This window comes from Lolium perenne, chromosome 4 (assembly GCF_019359855.2).
Source record: "Lolium perenne isolate Kyuss_39 chromosome 4, Kyuss_2.0, whole genome shotgun sequence".
NCBI lineage: Eukaryota > Viridiplantae > Streptophyta > Magnoliopsida > Poales > Poaceae > Lolium > Lolium perenne.
The window spans coordinates 188329903-188336078 of NC_067247.2; positions in this window are offsets into that span (position 1 = coordinate 188329903).

The following is a 6176-nucleotide window of genomic DNA, read 5'->3' on the forward strand; positions in this document are numbered from 1 at the left end:
CCTCCCAGGGTACATGCATTCCACCATGTCAACGGCGTGTGCCGGTGAATTCGGCACTTCTGGTGCTGCCAACGCGAATGACAGCGGTGGACGGGACTGGAGTGGCATCTCTCCTGGGTAAGTCCCACCGGGCGTGCCAGAATATGTTGCGGTCAGAAACCCACCGGCGAGCAGCGACGGGCAACACAGTAGAGCCGGGAGGCTCCCAGGACTGCGGCTGGCCCTGGTCCCTCCGAGCGACGGCCCGCAAAGACTCGGCACGTACGTCCGATGCTGGTGCAAGGGCGTGCCACCTAACCTATACCTGGTCAGGAAGGTGATGGATGTGCCTCGCTCAGTTTCCTGCATGGCATACACGTAAACATTAAATACGAGCCTCGATCGGCTCTCAGGTTGTCCTGTGAATCGGCTCAAAGAGCCGATTCACCCATGATCCGTACGAGGTGTACGAATATATGGTGGTCCTGCTTGATCAAAATAAAGCTAAAACGACCTACTACGATTTAGGGTTTTCACCACATAATCGGAACATCCTACTCGTGATTGAGCCTGGCGGCCACGCACGGTGATCGTAAACCGACCCTAGACAAGGCCTAAAAACCAACACGAAGTTGATCCCCGGAACATCCTGTCTAGGGCTAGCAAACTACACCCTACGCGCCACTAGATCCTTCAACCCGTTTGTAAGGCCTAACTATGCAGATATTAAACTAATCCTTGGAGAACAAGGAGCAATCATAACGGATCGGATCTACTAAATAATGATCAAGCGGGGTGCCGCCCTTACACCTAAGATAGGTGTAAGGGCGGCTAGACGTCTCAGGGTTGCACGACGACAGCATATGATACGATGAATAATGCTAACCCTAACACGTCTAAGATAACTACGTTGCTCGCCATCAAAAGGGCTTCAGTACGAGCAACGCATGAACAGCGAATAAACGTGTACTGCCTAGATCGCAAGATGCGATCTAGGCAGCATGACGCTTACCCGGAAGAAACCCTCGAGACAAGGGAGTTGGCGATGCGCTTAGATTGGTTTGTGGTGAACGTGATTGTTGGTTATTTCATAAACCCTAGATACATATTTATAGTCCGTAGACTTTCTAACGTGGGAATAATCCCAACCGGGCACGAGCCAAACTCTATCTAATGGATACGTATCCTACTATATTACAGATACACGGGCGAACTAGCCCAAACTTTGCATATAAGGCCGATTCATGTATTCCTTCCTTGTATATTCTTCAAGCCCATCTTGATCGCGGCCCACCTCTGACTCGGTCAAATTCTGGTGATAACACATGCCCCCCTGGTTTTGGAATTGATAATTCCAAAATCACTCTGCTTTTTCTTCGTCGGGTCATGTTGTGGCAGAACCGTCGCAGTATCCTCCATCATGATGCCTTGCCTCTTCCACTTCTGCGTGCCCTGGCAATTTTTTTTTTTCGTTGGGCACCACTTCCTCGGAAACTGCTATGGCATTGAATTTCCACTATATCCCCTTTTATTTAACCGCTCCAAACAGTTTGCTTCTTCATCCCCTTCGCATTAGCACTCCAAAAGCCCTCCTGCGCCACCATGTCTTCTTCCTCCTCTGCCTCATCGGGTCCTTCCACCCAATCCTCCTCCTCCCGCGAGCCGACGCCGGAGTGGAACCCGGAGGAGGCCCATGCGGCCAACATCCGCCACGCCATCGAAGCCGGGGAAGAATCCAGTCACGATTTCTCCGTCTGGTCTGAGGACGACAAGTCCTCGACCGATGGGGAAAGTGACCTCCGCTTCCTCGCCGACGGGGAAACGGAGGAGGAGAGCGATGACGATCGCTTCTCCTGTGATGACTTCACCTCCCCCGAGGAGGAGGAGGAGGAGAAGGAGGAGGAGGAGGACGACACCTCCTCCGACGAACCGCCGGCCAAGCGCTTCTGCCCCTGGCCGGGGAACCTCAGCGACCGACGGCGGCGACGACGACGCCGACGAGGAGGACGAGGACAACGAGGGCCCGGCCGGCGGCCTGCGGCAGCGACGACGAGCCCGCCGGAGTAGCGCCGACAGCGGCGACGACGGCGACGACGAGGGCAGCGACGGCCCGTAGATAGGACCCTTAGCATAGGATCCCGGTAGTAGATGGGGCAATGTACCCCCTAGTATTTCCTTTTGAGAGCAATCAGCTCTTTATGTAAGAAATCCTATTTATCAATGAAGAATTTCCCCCAGTTTGATTTTGCCGATTTCCTTTAAGCTAATTTAGCCGATTCCCCCTCATACTGACTTTGCCGATTGTTCACTTTGCCAATGCTCAATGAGCCGATAGCAACGCATCGGTTCTTCACAATCTATCCTTCAACTCTTCAACTGATGACTTTGAGATCTGGTGGATAATGTGGAAGACCCTTGCCTTCAAGAGAGCCCTTAAATTCCTCCCACCAGCTCCAGTGATCCTCTTCTGCGCGAACTCCCATTTTTTAAGAAGGTTGCGACGAAGGACCAGCCGATGACACCCCAATCGGCTTCTAAAACAGAGCATCTACTGTGCCAGCTGCCCCCCGAGCCTCAGTCAAGGCGAGAATAGCGGTGAGGATGCACAGATCAGACAAAGGGCTTTGAACTCAGGTAATTCTGAGACAGCCACTATGCCGAGCCAGCCAAACTTGCCCCCATCGATCGCCTCTTCCTCCGTTGAAAGCCGATATTGTAGACGAAACACCAACGGCTTAATGAGAAAAAGGCTACCTTGCATGCCAAAACTGACGCTTCTGACAGTACTGCTGAACTGGCGTAAAGGGTTGGAAGTCCTCGAAGAGAAAGTTCGGGCACCAAAATCGGCTCATTGCAGCCGAGGAAGCTCTCATTGTTCACTCCCTCAAGGGAGCAGAAGGCCTTGAAGCTGAACTGAAGACCGACTTCGTGAAAATCCGCGTCTTGAACACGCAGCGGGTAGATCCTGTGTAATCGTACTAGAGTCGATGGCTGTGCATCGGCTTTGTTTCTTAGCTCTAAAGTCGATGTCCGTGCATCGGCTGTATACCATGAGAAAAATTTTTACTGGCCGATTTTTCTATCGGCCCCCAATATTTCACTGCACATGTATCGCACATGTTCATCTGATTAGGTGCCCCCCGAGCCGAATCTGTCAGGTAACTGCGGATATCGGCTCTGTAGTTAGCCAAGGCACTGTGTTTGAACGTCGGCTCCGTTAGGACTAATGTTGACTCTCATCAGCCGACGTAAAACCGCTGCCCATTAGATCGACGTTGAACACAGGTAGAACGTATGGTGAGGATAATTTTGGCCGATTGCTGGAATCGGCCTCCACGCTGACTGAATCGCTCAATGAAGGTTTTGCAATGTTCCTCCATAGATCTTTGGGGCCGATCCCAAGGATCGGCCTTGCCACGTTTGTCCATAGGTTTGTTCTTGCTATACGGTCAGGCCGGTGGATAAGACCAGCCTAACCCCGTCCTTCGTCACGTCGATGCGCTCGCAGTCGTCCAAATTGATGCCTGAGAGTGGCTCTTGGCCTGTTGTCTCCCAAGCGTTCATGCCAGCCGTTGAAATCTCGGCTGAGTTATCTGCATGGACGACCTCTACTTCATCTCCATCCCACTGTATTACGCATTGGTGCATCGTGGATGGAATGCAACAGTTGGCGTGGATCCAATCTCTTCCTAGCAGGACAGCATAGGTGCTCTTGCTATCGACAATAAAGAACGTCGTAGGGATGGTTTTCCTTCCTACGGTCAGATCCACGTTCAGAACACCTTGTGCGTCAGACGCTTGGCCGTTGAAATCGCTCAGTGTCACGTTAGTCTTGATCAGATCCGAGCTAGAGCGTCCCAACCGACGTAGCATGGAGTATGGCATAATGTTGACTGCCGCTCCGGTGTCCACCAGCATCTTGTTGACAGGCTGCCCATCGATATAACCTCGCAAGTACAGGGCCTTCAGATGTCTGTAGCTTCTTTCTCGTGGCTTCTCAAAGATAACTGGCCGTGGGCCGCAGTCAAGTTGTGCCACAGGTGCTTCGTCTAATCCTGGAGCACTAAACTCCGTCGGAAGGATGAACACCATGTTTGTGCCAACCGATGTTTCATCATCGGCTTTCTTTTGTCTGGGGCGCCACTCTTTCCTTTGTGGCCGACCTTCTTCGTCCAGGGTTCGCTGAATTTTAGCGGCCAGATCAGGCCGCGCCTTCCTCAACGTGTGCAGGTATAACCTTTCGGCTTCCTCCAAACCACGTAGTCGCTGAACCCTACGCTTTTGGGGACGGCTGAGTCCATCAGGGCACCACCTTGGCCGGTGGTACTTATCTTCTTCTTCTTCATCGTCTTCCAATTCCTCGAGATCTTCCACCCGAGAGGACTCAGCGTGCTTGTTCCGAGGCGGGAGAGGCCCTAGACGTTTGAACACGGACACGTTAGCTGCATCCTTCCTCTTCTGTCTACATTCTTCCAACTGCTTCCAAGTCCGGATTGAGTCTGGTGGCAGCGATGTGTACCACCCGAAAGCCGATCCTGTGAGGGACTGTGCGAAGAACCTCACCCGCAGCTCATCTGATGCTGAGATCGTGCCCAGCTGTGCCAAATATCGGCTCACATGCTCGATGGAGCTGGAACCATCTGATCCATTAAACTTGGAGAAATCAGGGAGCCGATATTTGGGTGGTAGCGGGATCAACTCGTACTCGTTGGGGTACGGCTTGGAATAGCCGATTGTCCTCCTTTTTGGCACCATGCCGAACTGGTCTCTCAGGATGGTACTGATCTGATCCGCGGTGCTGGCTGCAGGAGTCGAACTCTGAAGATTCACCGGAGTGGCATACTTAGCCAGCCATGCTTGCTTTTCCAGCTCTGAGCCAACTGCAGGAGCTGAGCTCTGGAGGTTTGTCGGAGTGGCATACTTAGCTAGCCACGTCTGCTTCTCAAGATCTGTTCCCGAAGTTCCTCCTGTTGTTCCAGAAGTCCCTGCTGTTGCAGTCTGGTTTGTGAGTGCCCAGTTACTGCAGTCTGGCACGTATGTGCACGTGTATCCGTGAGGGATCTCCTTAGGCGCCTCATGCAAGAACTGGTAGTCACTAGGGTCACCACCGATCTTGTAGACGACGTATGCCGGTGAATTCGGCACTTCTGGTGCTGCCAACGCGAATGGCAGCGGTGGACGGGACTGGAGTGGCATTTCTCCTTGGTAAGTCCCGAGAGCTGGTCCTGACGGAGAGTACTGATGCCTCATGATTTCCTGGATCACCCGAAGAGCGACACGCTCCAAAGTGTTCACCAGGCTCTCAGAATGGCGGTGCAGCGAGTGAGCTACCATGAAGTTAATCTCCTGACGCAGGGACCTGGTGCGTTCTTCTGACGGGGCGGACAGGTCCACTCCATCGAGCGCGCCTTCAGGTGAGAACCCTTTCCACCTGATGCCATGTGAGCGGGTTCTGTGAAAAGAGCCGATGAGGTTGGCTTCGAGGATTGCTTTGACCTCGTCATACTTCTTCTTGAGCTCCTAGGTCAGATCCTCGTACGTGACTGGAGTGCCTTCCGCCATCTCAGATGTAGATGGCGATGCGGTTGATGTCGAAGATTGTCCCACCGGGCGTGCCAGAATGTGTTGCGGTCAGAAACCCACCGGCGAGCAGCGACGGGCAACACAGTAGAGCCGGGAGGCTCCCAGGACTGCGGCTGGCCCTGGTCCCTCCGAGCGACGGCCCGCAAAGACTCGGCACGCACGTCCGATGCTGGTGCAAGGGCGTGCCACCTGACCTATACCTGGTCAGGAAGGTGATGGATGTGCCTCGCTTAGTTTCCTGCATGGCATACACGTAAACATTAAATACGAGCCTCGATCGGCTCTCAGGTTGTCCTGTGAATCGGCTCAAAGAGCCGATCCACCCATGATCCGTACGAGGTGTACGAATATATGGTGGTCCTGCTTGATCAAAATAAAGCTAAAACGACCTACTACGATTTAGGGTTTTCACCACATAATCGGAACATCCTACTCGTGATTGAGCCTGACGGCCACGCACGGTGATCGTAAACCGACCCTAGACAAGGCCTAAAAACCAACACGAAGTTGATCCTCGGAACATCCTGTCTAGGGCTAGCAAACTACACCCTACGCGCCATTGGATCCTTCAACCCGTTTGTAAGGCCTAACTATGCAGATATTAAACTAATCCT